Source organism: Jaculus jaculus, chromosome 8 (genome assembly GCF_020740685.1).
Source record: "Jaculus jaculus isolate mJacJac1 chromosome 8, mJacJac1.mat.Y.cur, whole genome shotgun sequence".
Classification (NCBI taxonomy): Eukaryota; Metazoa; Chordata; class Mammalia; order Rodentia; family Dipodidae; genus Jaculus; species Jaculus jaculus.
Window position 1 is genome coordinate 13,620,250 of NC_059109.1, and position 14,282 is coordinate 13,634,531.

A 14,282-nucleotide genomic window follows, 5' to 3' on the forward strand; every position below is an offset into this window, starting at 1 on the left:
CTCCGACTTTTACTCTTTCAAAAAAATAGATTAAGGGGGCTGGAGAGATTGCTCAGTGATTAAGGAGCTTTGCCTGTAAAGCCCAAGGACCTGGGTTAGATTGCCCAGTATCCATGTAAAGCCAGGTACACAAGGTGGCACATGCATCTGAAGTTCATTTGCAGTGGCTGGAGGCCCTGGCACACCCATTCTCTCTCTCTCTCTAATAAATAAACAAAATATTAAAAAATAGAGTAAGATTAGGTGAGGCTAGACTTGATAACGTCAGAGGAGGTCTCTTGCCAGGCCCAATGGGCCTGAGCTGCCCTGAGACAGAGGAGCCTGGCTGCGAAACCATGAATGAAAGAAATGGCAGAGTTGAAAGATCCAACAGATCAAAACCAGCGCAGCCTTTAGAAGATAGCCTTTTTAAGTGGCATTTCACAGTTAGGAGGGTTCTCAGAACCTGATTTTGATGGAGGAGTTTACCATGGATGAATAGCCTATGAAACCGCCAAGTATTATTCTCCTCAAGGATAATGGGTGATTTGAAGTGGGGAAGAAAAACTGAGCATCTCAGTACAACATGTTGACTCCATCCTGACAGCCTTTATGGAGTGTAAGGACAACATTCCCAGACATCACTGGTTCTATGCCAACAAGAGGTGAACCATAGGTTTTCTAGACTATACACCTGGGGAGAAAGCATTTGTCAAAAAAAAAAAAAATCCCAAGATTATTGTCAAGGAAAAAAAAAAAATCCCAATATTTTTGCTGTGAAGGATATGGCTCTGCCATGATGTCTGGTTGCCTTTAAAATCTGGATGTGATTCAAGTCAGACTGACCATGAAGCCAAGAAAATGACTTGACACGTTAGTTTTAAGGCAGAAGTCAATTTGCTGGAAAGACTGCCTCGGATTCAGACTTGAACCACTCCTTTTCACTAAACAATGATATACGTACGGCATTCCGGGGTGCTACAGCAAGCTAACATGGAATCCAGGTCCGTCGGCATTCTGTGATTATGTGGTCTCATCAGACATCGATGACAAAATTATATATTAGCGTCTACGGGGCCAGCACTAAAGGAGATATACATTTTTTTCACTGAAAAAATTGGGCACAGTCCTAAATAAACGACCTTCTTTCCCCTCCATTTCTATTGCTATTACTTGGGTCCTGAGTTTTTCTCACATGGTTTGCAAAATGTTTCAAAATTATGCATATTCTTAGGATAATTAAAATGTGTAGGAGTTACAGAACTGGGTGTATAACTGGTTTCAAACAATATAGGATTCAAAGCAGAGTGAACATTCGAACCTTATAATACCCCCCCCCCCCTCCAACCCACCCAACACACACACTTTCCTTCTGGAAGAAGAAAAAAATCAATTTCATGGCTTGGACTTTAAGACAAAGATCTATGGAGACCTGTTTTCTTCCTTTCTTCCTTCCTTTCTTTATTTCTTTCTTTCTGTTATGTGCACACCAACCATCTGGCTAAGAATACTTCCTTTAGTATGTTTCCCTCAATAGCCATAAGGCCCTGTGATGATTTAATTTGGAAATACAGTGAGTGCCCAGTTTGAAGACACACTATGCTCTCCATGTGTGTTTATACGCTTTGATTTTTTTTTAAAAATATTTACTTGAAAGAGAGAGGCAGATAGAGAAAGAAAGAGAGAGAATGGGCATGCCAGGCCCTCTAGCCACTGCAAAGAAACTCCAGATGCATGTGCCACCTTGTGTATCTGGCTGACATGGGTCCTGGGGAATCAAATATGGGTCCTTAGACTTCGGAGGCTAAGCCATCTCTCCAGCCCACACTTTTTACACTTTTTTTTTTTTTAACAACCACATGTAAATGATACTTAGGTACACTACAAAGTTGGTACACATGTATTTTAAATAATTTGGGGAAGTCCATTCATAAAAGACTTCACTTTTGTGGTTTAATGTGTCACCCTTCTATAGTTTGAACACAACATACTGGCTTGTGGACTGAGTACTTTGCTATAATATCTGGGATATGGTTTATTAAGACTGGAATTTACATAAAAGAAGTTAATGGAAAGATATGGCCATGAATACTAAACACCATTTTTTAAAAAAATATTCATGACAGCTTTATTATATAAAGTTGCTTGAATAGGTATTTCAACATAGTTTTTTTTGTTTTGTTTTGTTTTGTTTTTTGAGGTAGGATCTCACTCTGGCTCAGGCTGACCTGGAATTCACTATGTAGTCTCAGGGTGGCCTCGAACTCACGGTGATCCTCCTACCTCTGCTTCCAGAGTGCTGGGGTTAAAGGTGTGCGCCACCACGCCCGGCTGATAATTTTCTTTAAAATACAGACACATAGCTGCGCATGGTGGCGCACACCTTTAATCTCAGCACTTGGGAGGCAGAGGTAGGAGGATCACTGTGAGTTCAAAGCCACCCTTAAACTACAGAGTGAATTCTAGGTCAGCCTGGGCTAGAGTGAAACCCTACCTCAAAAAAAAAAAAAAAAAAAAAAAAAAAAAAAGAGAGAGAGAGAGACATAAAAACCAAAAACGAAGAGCTATGTTTAAGAGAACTCTTAACTGGTAAACTTGGACAACACAAACTCCAGCTTGAGTCAAAAACTTAAAGTAATCCTGCCATCTTGTGGCCTTCCCAGCACAGCACTGGGGTTATAAGGCACCAGAGACCAATGCCTGGCATTTCCTTTTTCTTTCTTTCTTCTGTTCCCCTCCCCCCGCCCCTTTAAAATGCGAGTTCTGGTGATTGAACTGAGGCCTTCATATTTGCAAGGTGAACTCTTCATGGATTGACTTATCACCCGACCCAAACTCTGTATCTTGATTATGGCTACAAAATCCTACTTTCCATGCTATCTAACATATTCATCAGTTTGGGGAAATAGGAATTGGCCATGTAAGGATTCCCAAATTCTCTCTCTTAAGGAAAGCAAAGAAGTGAAGGACTCAGGAAACCATGATAGGCCTCAGAATCATCAATAGGCCTAAGTTTCTGCTTCCCAGCAAGGTCAGTTTCCTGATAAGGGAATAGACTGTCTGCACCATGCCTTCCTGTGGTCATAGATAAGTTTGCTCAAAATAAATTTGCTTAAAGTTCCTCAGATACATATAGCCAATCACAGTTTTTTGTTGAGAAACCATATGACTTGTGCTTACATGTTTGCCTTTCATAACATTCACTAGCAAAGCGATGGGATTTTGGCTTGAAGATTAGGGAAGAGAAGTGCAGGGTGAATGTATTTCATGTCAACCTAAAACAAAGAAGTTGCAATTACTCGAGCAAAGAATAGTTTCAGATCATCACCTAGTGCACGAAACAAATATTCGCAAGTTCACAATATGAGCAACAGTTTAACAAATGAAAAAGTAGGGCAAAAGTTAAGTGCTAAGTGTGGTGGCTCATGCCTATAATCCCAGCACTTGGGAGGCTGATGCAGGAGGATGACACTGAGTTTGAGGCTACAGAAGGAGTTCCAGATCAGCTATGTGAGGCCATAGCTCAAAAACAGTAACAATGAAACCCCCTCCCCAGGCCAAGAAAGGACGAATCCTACTTCTGGAAGAATGTGATATACCAAGTTTAGTAAGCCAGTGTGTGTCCAAAACTTCAAGGGGAGCCTCCCGGCCATTTTTACCCTGTCAGACTCACACAATGGATCTTTTTCCAATCACCCAAAGATACTTTCTCACCTTCACTTTACAAACAAACTTGTTTTTTTTCCAGAATTACTTCATCATTGCAAGATTCACTTTTTTGTGTGTGCTAATTTTGTTATCTCTGTTTGTAGGGATGCATGGCTTCCTGGGGAATTTACATAAAAATACATCCTCTCCAGCTGGACACAGTGACATGTGTCTGTGATTTCATCCTTTGGGAGATGGAGGCAGGATCCAAAGTTCAAAGTCATAGTTAGGTACATATTGAATTCAAGCAACATGAGACCGACCCCTTTTTCCAACCCTGCCCTCTAAAATACTTGGATTCTGCTGTCTTGTGCTATTTGTATGGTTGTATGAATCAACAAAATAAGCAATAGAAGCAAATCCTTATAGCTAGAGTGGGCACACACTTTTGGCCATGAGGCTTATAGAAATGAAAGACCAAAAATGGAAAGATACCACCCTCTTTAGCACCTTTCTGCTAGAAGAATGCGCAGCTCGCCCTGCACAAGGGTGTTTTCTCACTGTTCCCCTCCCATTATATCCTGTCCATGTAACAAGACAGAGCTCTAGGGATCCTGTCTCTCCAAACTGAGAATCCGGATGCCATGTAACCCACATACAGGCTGTGGTGGCTTGAATAAATGGCCCCCAGTAGATTCGCTGTGTTGTTAGTTTGTAGTTTGCATCTGTAGCCACCTGGCTGGAGGCGGTGTCACTGGGTGGGTTTGAAATTTCAATCTACAGCTATGCAAAGTGTGTCTAGCTGGAGTTACTGAAAGGTGCTGTGCCCTGTGGCTTTTGATTTGTGCTTCTCTCTCTCTCTCTGCTTGGACCTGTGAAGGCAGGCCAGCTTCTTCTGCCATTATGGAACGTCCCCTGATCTGTAAACTTCAATAAATATCCCTTCCTCCATAACTGTGCCTGGCCTGGAAGTTCATCTCAGCCAACCTGAAGCTGTCTGCTACCCAGGTAAAACTGAAATGGTCACTTAAGTAACCCAGTGTTTGTCAATGTTCACAGCACAGTTTGTGTGTGTGTGTGTGTGTGTGTGTGTGTATGTGTGTACAAAGGGAGCTTTGTGTGTGATGTATACACATTTGTGTGCCATTGCAGGAGCCCTGTGTGCAAACATATGGAGGGCAGAGTGGAATATCTAGAGTCCTCTATTGCTCATCTGCATTTCTTCCCAGAGATGTGGCTTTCCCTCAGACTGGGTGGTCAGCAAGCCACTGCCAGGCTGGGCTTAGTTAATCCTGGCCACTCCTGGGTTCTGGAGAAGGAACTCACGAGGTCCTGGACCCTCAGCCTTGTGCATAAGTACTCTTACCTGCTGAGTCATTCCCCTAGCCTCAGCATGGGCAGCTTTACTTGCCATTGCAGAACTTACCCAGGTGTTCCATCATACGCTGATGCTAACTAAGGAGACCAACTGCTGCTCCTGGAAACTTACCATAGTGCTGACTGAAGTGCGATGGTGAGATGATCTCACTGCAGATCATTAAATTACAGAGTTGTTCAAAGGAAGTGGCTGTGGGCAGAAGCCTAAAATGCAGTGAGAGAATCTGGAGTGCTGTAGGCGTTTGCTGTGGCATGGCTTGTCCCCCTCCTGAAATCCACATAGAACGAAAAAGCAAGCAGCATGGAAAAATTTCAGGGGTGAAGGTGCTCGCCTGCAAAGCCTGACGATCTGGGCCTGAGTCCCATGTCAAGTCAGGTGCATGTAGTGGTGCATGCACTTGGAGTTCGTTTGCAGTGGGTAGAGGCCCTGGCACACCTATTTTCTGCCTCTGTCTCTCTCTCACTCTCTCTCTCTCTCTGTGTTTGTGTCTGTCTCTCTCTGCTTGCAAAGAAATAAAATATGTAAAAGAAACAAAGTGGAAGCCAACAAAAAGAGCAATAAAGGAAAAAAAGGAACAACCAAAAAAAAAAAATAAATAAAAATGAACTTAACAAGAAACATGAAATAAGTACTATGGGATCCAGTTTCAAAGGCTTTTTTCTTTATATTTTAATTTTTCAGTTTTGGCATTTTCAAATGCAGGTTTTATTTATTCCTGCCCCCACCTCTGATCCCTCTTCTCCTCTTCCTCCCAGTTCCCCTCCTCACATAAATCATCTTGCCCATCCCTCCCCACTCTTCCAGCTTATCTCCTTTAGTTATGGCTTTTAAAATAAAAACAGAGTAACCTTTCAGATACTACACTTGATTTTAGCCAAAAAGCAGAGCAGGAAGAACTGGTCTTTTAGTAATGTGAATATTCACTTTTGGTGAAACATTTGGTCTCTTTCAGCAATACTAATGAACAACAGTGCTCTAAAGAAAATGCATTATAAAATGTTTTTCTGAGGACACAGGATGGCTGCAAAAGACAAACAAGGAGCAATTATAAGCATACATCTTCAGGGAGGGAGGAGAGAAGCGAGAGAATTGAGAAATTATACAAATTACACTCACAACATTATAAAATAAATTGATGTGGAATTGTTAAAATAGTCAAGTGATTCAGAGGAAAGCAAAGAACGAGAACAGAGCAGGCAAAAAATATATATATATATTGCAAAAAGTGACAGACATAGGATTAAACTGTCAATGTTTCCAGGTGAAAGGGGAGGACAGAGGGTCCCTGGAGGCATTGTAACAGTTCAGTAAAGGGTTGAATTTGAAGCTTTGTCACAATGTGCTCTTCATGACAGCATCACTTCATAAATTATAGTTAAATGCGCACAGCATACATTTTATTGTATTGATCTGTATACACTCACAGGATACATTTACAGGAAGTTTCCAATAGGAGCGGCATATGGGGGGATATGGTCCATGCCCAGGTTCCTGTCTGTTCTGAAAAGAAGCCTTAAGTATTCCAGTTACTATTCAGTCTGAAAAGTCCATAATAATTCTGCCAATTACCTCCAAAGAAGGAATGAAAAAATAATAATTTTGAGAACAAATGACATGTTTCTGTTTTGTCAAAACAAATTTTAAAGTTCTTATTACTGCTCCCTTTAGTGGTGCATTTCATCAGTACTTCTGAATATCAGAAGTGGGTGTTGTTGGTTTAAGATCTATTTTGTTGTGCATGGCCATGAGGAAGTCATCTAAAGACCGTTCTGCTTCAACGTCCCCATGGCACCATGGGGGACAATAAACCACACTTCAGATTCTTTTGAACAGCAGAAATAATATAACATAAATGGCCTAGTATATGCTAAACACTCAGTAAACTGTAAAGTGCGATTCTCACGATGCACAACCTCAGACCAAGAACCGAAGCGCAGGCAAGGTTTGAATTAAAGTAATCCATGCCTCTTCAAAGATTGCTTGATTTTATTCATGTGCTTGTTTGAGAAATCTTCTGTTGAATAATGTCCTATTTTACAACTTGAACTCAATTCATCCATTTAGAGAAACTTTGATATTTGCAAAATTTTATAAGCAAAGTTTATTTTAATATCCTGGACATATGTCACGCAAACAAAAGAGTTTGCAGAGTAGCACAAAGTCAAACTCTAGACCTGACTCCTTTATAAAACTATTTTCAGAGAGAGCCAGAGAGGGAAAAGGGAATTGGTGTCCCAGGGCCTTGGCTACCATAATCGAACTCCAGACACTTGCACCACCTAGTGGGCATGTAGAACCTTGTGCATGCCTCACCTTTGAGTCTGGCTAACATGGGACCTGGAGAGTAGAACATGGGTCCGTAGGCTTTGCAGGCAAGTGCCTTAATCATTAAGCATCTCTCCAGCCCATCCTGACCCTTTTGAGAGCCCACTCCCTTCTTCCCAACAGGATTACCAAGTGCAGTGTGCATAGTCTCCATTCTGTGGTCTTGGGGAGTTTTTTTTATGAAAGATGTGTTTAAGTGGTAATAGGAGAGATGTGAACTTTATGCCAAGGAAAACGGGACAAAACATTATTGTATTTCAACACAAGGGTTTTGGCTTCACAGAAATTTCTGTGCTTGCTTCATCATTTTCTTTCTTATAAAATATGCAGATGCTTACTGACTGGTCTGTTGGAGTTGTATCACATTCCCCCGCAGCCCCGTTATTCAGCATTTGGGATGGATGCTCTCAGAATCATATGTGACCTTGGAACTGGTCCTTTGCAGGGAGGTAATAGCGTCCTTCCACATTAAGAAAAACGGTGGTGTTGTGAATTTATTAATCTTACTACAAGGCTCTGAAAGATGCCATTGTTTGGTTTCCATATGGTGCCATGAGGACAGGCGCTGTTTTGTTGTGTCCTGTAGAAGGGCAAGAACATAACGCCTTTGCCCAGGGCCTCACTCTGCCTTTCTTTCATTTTTCCTGACATCTAGATCCAATTCTGTGCCTTGTTGTCCAACAGCATTATGCAGTTAACCTCACAAACCAAAAATGAGACTTTAGCCTGAGTGTTGTTCTCTTCTACCTTTGCTCCAGACCTTCATTAATATATGGCCACGTATACACAAGTACATTCACATTTCTTTTTTACTTTATTTAAATATTTTATTTATTTGAGAGATAGAGATAGATAGATAGATGGAGAGAATGGGCATGCCAGGGCCTCTAGCCACTGCAAATGAACTCTAGATACATGCGCCACCTTGTGCATCTGGCTTTCCATGGGTACTGGGGAATTGAACCTGGGTCCTTTAGGTGGGCAAGCACCTTAACTGCTAAGCCATCTCTCTAAGCCCAAGTTTTAATTTTTGAATGATTTTTTTTTGTTTATTTGTGAGCAGAGAGGGAATGAGAGACAAGGAGAGAACATGAACCTGGGCTGGCAGTCTGTGCACAAGCTTGCCTTTAACTGCTGAGCCCTCTTCCCAGCCCCCTGGTTTTTATTTATTTATTTTTTTGCAAAAGAAATTATGACAGTGACTCTGTTGCGGTATCTGGAAAATGAAGACGTTCTGATAAAATTACATTCTGGAGACAAGCACTCTGGCCCGTGCCTGTCGTTCCAGTTTCTCGTGAGGCTGGGGCAGAAGGATCACTTGATCTCTTGAGCTCAGGATTATATTGACAATTGCTGTCCACTTTAATTAATCAATCTATGATATGATTGCTCACACATATCAGACGCAAATCTCTTGACTTTTAAATGAGGGGACAGTTCCCTATTCCCACATTTTCTAACTGAATCCAAGACCATATGTACTGAGTACATACATATATATATATATATATATATATATATATATATATGTATATATATATATATATAGTGCTCCAATATTTTCCAATTAAGCAACTGCCTGGGCAAGTTACTTATGTGTAGGTTCACACATACTCCCCTCGCCGTAGACTGGTTTCAGTCAGTTCAGGACTTGGAAAGGAAACCTTTGCAGAGTCTACACAGCAGGTCGTTCTGAAAATAGTCCCTGGAATAGAGTGCTATACAACAAGTTTGTTGTCTCTTCCCTCGGGCTTTGGCATACAAACAAATTGCAAAAATCAGAGTCCAAGGGAGCCAAGAGTTTACTCCGTCACTGCGCGTGGCATTCTTAGTCCCAGCTTCTCCTTGTTCCCCCACACATCTCACAGGCTGTTGCGGGGGGCCACCCTAAAACGGGCTACGGTGCGCCAGGAAAAACAACAAAAGCAACGGGAGCACCGCAGATCGGGAGAGACGAGTATGACTATGACCCCCAAGGGAGAAAGACCCACGTTTCTACCCCCCACAAAAAAAAAACAACAACCCCGAATTCACCAGCGTCACACAAGTCCTCGACTTCACAGCAGCCCACAAGCAAGCAGCAGTTGTGCAGCAGTCAGTCCCCCTCGCTTATTTAACATTCGTGGTCCCAATTCTGCCGAAACGCGTCGGACGCTGGCGGGCGACCGCTGTCCAGCGGTCAGCGAGCGTCCCCCCGCGGGCGCCGCCTCCTCCCTGCCCAGCAAGGCTGCTGGCCCGGCGGCTCTGCGCTCGCAGCGCGTCCGGCGAAGTCCCAAGTCGCCCCTCGTGCGAGCCACGGCGCGGACGGCCGCTCCCCGCGCCGCCACGAGGCGCCTCACCGTCCGCCAGCGACGCGGGGCTCGCTTTCTCTGCTGCAGAAAGTTGGGGTGCCTTTTCTTCCCCCCCTCCCCCGTTTCTCCTCCTCGATTCTCTCTCACGGGAGGACCTTTGCACCAACACTTGTGAAGCTGTAGTTTCCGGCCGGCCCGGTGTGCCCGGAAGGCACGAGTTCGAGTCTCTCTAGTCCTGACTGTGCTACTAACTGACGGTGTGGCTTCGGGGCGCATTCCTTCCTTCCTCCTCCTCCTCCTCCTCCTCGGCGGGGTTTGGTTTGCTCGGGACCAGCGCGAAACCACGGCCGACTCCCGGGAGTCCCGGGACGCTGTCCTTCTCTTCACCTCAAAGGAACCATCTTCAGAAAACAAAAGATCCCCCAAAACGCGCCTCGGACTCGGGGCAGCCTCCGCGCGGACCGCCCGGCAACTCAACCGCGCGTGCGCGCGCAGCCTGCGGACGCTGCAGGACCGCGGAGCCCCGCCCCCCACGGCGGCGAGGGGCGGGGCTTCCCGAGGGGCGGGGCTTCAGGAGATGGGCGGGGCTTCCCGAGGGGGCGGGGCTTCCCGCGGCAGGTGCATGACCGGAAGTGGGGGGGCTTCCTCCAGCGGCCTCACTCACAATTTCTTTTTTCATTCTTTTTCTTTTCTTTTTTTTTTTGTTATTGGCAGCTCTGTTGTATGCACATGATGCGTATTAGCACATGATGCGTATTAGTCGGATTCCCATTGGGTTACATACTCTCAGGTTCCCTCTCCCGTGCCCCCACTCCACTGAGGGCCCCGCTCAGCGGGGTGATTGGCATTCTCGGGGGGGGGGGGTCATGAATGTATGTACCAGTCTGTGTGGTAAGTTAGTGGTGGTGGTGTTGGGGCAACACCCCGGAACACACAGTCCCACTGTGTGGCTCTTATGATTGTTTCTGCGCCTTCTTACATAGTATTACCTGAGCCCTGGAGGGCATATAAGTATCCTTTATTTATTTATTTTTAAAATTTATTTATGAGAGAGAGAGGGGGGAGGAGAATAGAGAATTGGCATATCGGGGCCTCTTGTTGTGGCAAACAAACTTCAGACACGTGTGCCATGGCTTTGCGCATCTGGCTTTTGGTGGGTACTGAGGACTGGCACCTGGGCCATCAGACTTTTCAAGCCAGCACCTTTGGTTGCTGGGCATCTCTCCAGCCCGTAAGTCTCCCTTGCTTCTGAATTCTCAGCAGCTCCTGATTACCTAATTTGATGAGTTTTTGAGTCTCCTCTGTGTCTATTCGTGTGGTGGTTTGCTTCAGGTGTCTCCCATAAACTTAGGTGTTCTAAGTGCTAGATCCCCAGCTGGTGCAGATTTGGGAATTAACGCCTCCTAGAGGGTGTGTATTGTTGTGGGTGCCAGTGTTTGGCACACTCTCCCATTGCTGTTATCCACCTGATGTTGGCCAGGGGGTGATGTCCACCCTCTGCTCATGCCATCATTTGGCCCTGCCATCGTGGAGCCTCCCCTCTAGCCTGTAAGCCAAAATAAACTTTTTTCCCCCCACAAGCTGCCCTTAGTTGGGTGATTTCTACCAGCAATGCGGACCTGACTGCAACAGCTGGCGTCTCCCTGAAGGAGGTTCTCAGGCTACAGGCAAGTGCTCTTATTTATCTACCAGCTCCTCTGTAGCGTCTCCTGGGCCCTGGCAGATGTGATGGAGGTGACTCATCTCATGAAAGGCAGTTGGCTTTCTTTTCTTGTCATGGTCATGGTTCTTGGGTCTCCCTGGTATTTGCTGCCATATGTAAAATGTAGATTCTCTAGCCAACAGTGAGAACATCATGGATGAAAGGGCATAAACATGGACATTTAGAAGATTTCTTGATGGGCATAGCCTCTCTCTCTGTGTTTTTTTTTTTTTTCTTCTTCTTCAAGTCAAAGAATGATGGAAACTTCCCTCTGGAGTCTATGACCTTCTAAGCTTCTGACTTGGTTCTCAGTACCAGGTATGAATTCCCTCCCAATGAGAAGTCTTTATATTCATTTAGAGAGCAGATGACTACCTCCATAGCCTGTGCTTCAAACCCTGTATGTTACTCCTGTCTTGACAGTGACCCTGAAATACGCCATATAGAGTCTTCTTAGCAATGAAGAAATTTACTCCTGGGTCTATAAATGCCCCCAAATAAACTCTGATTGTGAAATTCCTGTTAGGAACATTCAAAGAATTGCATCATCAGTGTTTGTGTCAAATTTCCTTAGAGATATTATCCTATGAAGGATATGTGGGGATCACTCAAACCATTTTGATTTATAAAGCAAAGTGTAGCTTCAGTTATTCTGACGCAGGATATAGTGGATGGGAGAAATGTGGAGATGTTTTGGACCACGAGTGTATATGCCGTGTGTGGTGTATGCTCACATGTGGGTGGGTTCGCATTTTTTTTTAAAGATTTTTATTTATTTGTTGGAAAGTGACAGACAGAGAAAGAGGCAGGTAGAGAGAGAGAGAATGAGCAAGCCAGGGCCTCCAGCCACTGCAAACGAACTCCAGATGCGTGTGCGCCCTTGTGCATCTGGCTAACGTGGGTCCTGGGGAAGCAAGCCTCAAACCGGGATCCTTAGGCTTCACAGGCAAGCGCTTAACCGCTAAGCCATCTCTCCAGCCCGGGTTCGCATTTTTATGAGGCTGTGTGTGCACTAAGCCATCTCCCCAGCCCCAAAACTTTTATTTATTTAAAAGTTCAGAAGATGAAAGTGAATTTATGGGAAGATGTACTGTGGTAGTTTGAATGTATGGGCCCATGGGCTCAGACTTTTTGTTTTCTTTTGTTTTTCGAAGTTGAGTCTCACTCTAGTCCAGGCTGACCTGGAACTCATTATGTAGTCTCAGGCTGGATTTGAAATCACAGTGATCTTCCTACATCTGCCTCCTGAGTGCTGGGATTAAAGGTGTGTGTCAACCATGCCTGGCTCTCAGACATTTTACTTTTATTATTAAGCCCATATTTTGTGTGGAGACATCATGTGATGGGATCACCTTTTCCCTCCTCTCTGCCTGCAGTTTGCAGGGGGCTTTCTCAGTGGGGTTGCAGGTATTCCTCACGGGGTGGTGGGTTATGTGTTGTGGGAGCAGCAGTCAGTAATTGGGGCGAGACAGTGCCCCTGGGCATGACATCTTTACCTGTGACTATTACAGTCTTTCAGCCCCCTCTTCATGAGCCATCGTGGGTGAGTTTTAAGTCTACTTCAGTGATGAGCTCTTAGGAGCCTCTGGATCTCTGCTTTGGTAGGTGTTGAGTGTCCTCAGCATCTGTCTCCTTCACCCTGGTGCTGATTGTCAGGCTCACCATGGAAGCAACTCTCTTGCTCATCTCCCCAGTTCCTCTGTGGTTTCACCTGACCCTTGATTGAGATGTGAGGGGTGCTTTATCTTTTTGAGTCAGACAGTTTTAAAAATAAATTTTGTTTTGCTTTGTTTTTCAAGGTTGGCTGTCAATCTAGCCGAGGCCGACCTGGAATTCATTATGCACCCTCAGTATGGTCTCAAACTCACTGTGATCCTCCTGCCTCTGGCTCCCAAGTGCTAGGATTAAAGGCGTGTGCCACCACGCCTGGCTTAAAAATAATTTTTAAAAGTTTATTTGGGGAGGGGGGAAGGGAATGGACGTGCCAGGACTCTCTTATTTCTTCCTCACTTAATGCTGTCTTTGGGGGACTGGGGAAATGGCTCAGTGGCTAACATGCTTGCTGAAAAAAAAGTATGACAACCTGAGTTGAGAACCCGAGAACCCACATAAAGTTTGCTGCGTGTCTGTAATCCTAGCATCCCCACAGAGAGATGCAAGGCGGACAGGAGAATCCCTAGAAGCTCTTGGGGCAGCCACGAGGCAAGTGCAGAACTGGACATCAATAAATTAATAAACCTCAAATCAGTGGAAGGTGAGGGCTGATACTGAAGTTGTACTCCGACTTCCACCCATGCACACCTACACACACACACACACACACACACACACACACACACAGAGGGGGGGGGAGAGAGAGAGGGAGGGAGTTTTTAAAAGTGATCATACACTGGGAGAAATTAAACTGCATTTTTTGCAAACTAGGTAATTTAATAAAGTGACATCAAGGATTGGGTATTTCAAATAACTGCACACCATAGTATTTCCAGTTATGATGCTATTCAAAAAGCTGTGGCACTCGGAATGCAGTAATAATATGAGAAAAATGAAAGTATGCTAATGCTCAAGGAGAGCTGAGGAAACAAGAGAGCTACAGCAAGAAACGAAGAGGCAGGAGCTGGGCTGCCTCCTCTTTTGCTCCACATGCGTGTACATAGACATGGCTAAACATGAGTAAGACATTCAAACTGCTTCCAGTAAAGTCAGATTTACCCTGCCATGAGACTCAGTTCTTACTTGCTTTGTGGATTGCTTTATACACTCTTGATTTAAAATAGAAGTAAAACTAAAAGTAAAGAATTATGTTTTTTTTTCTTTTTTGGGGCAGGGAAAGCAGACAGCAGGGTAGTTGGAGACAGTGGGGAAGCCAGGAGAACATTCAACTGAGACCCCACTCTAGCACAAGTTAGTTGAATTATGTAAACCTAAGCATTCTAAATCTGATGTTTTAACCTTTTTT

General features: G+C 44.4%; 1 pseudogene; it reads left to right on the plus strand.

The window, feature by feature from the left end:
- Window positions 1–339: 339 nt before the first annotated feature.
- LOC123462698 lies at window positions 340–971 on the plus strand (annotated as a pseudogene).
- The last annotated feature ends 13,311 nt before the right edge of the window (window positions 972–14,282 follow it).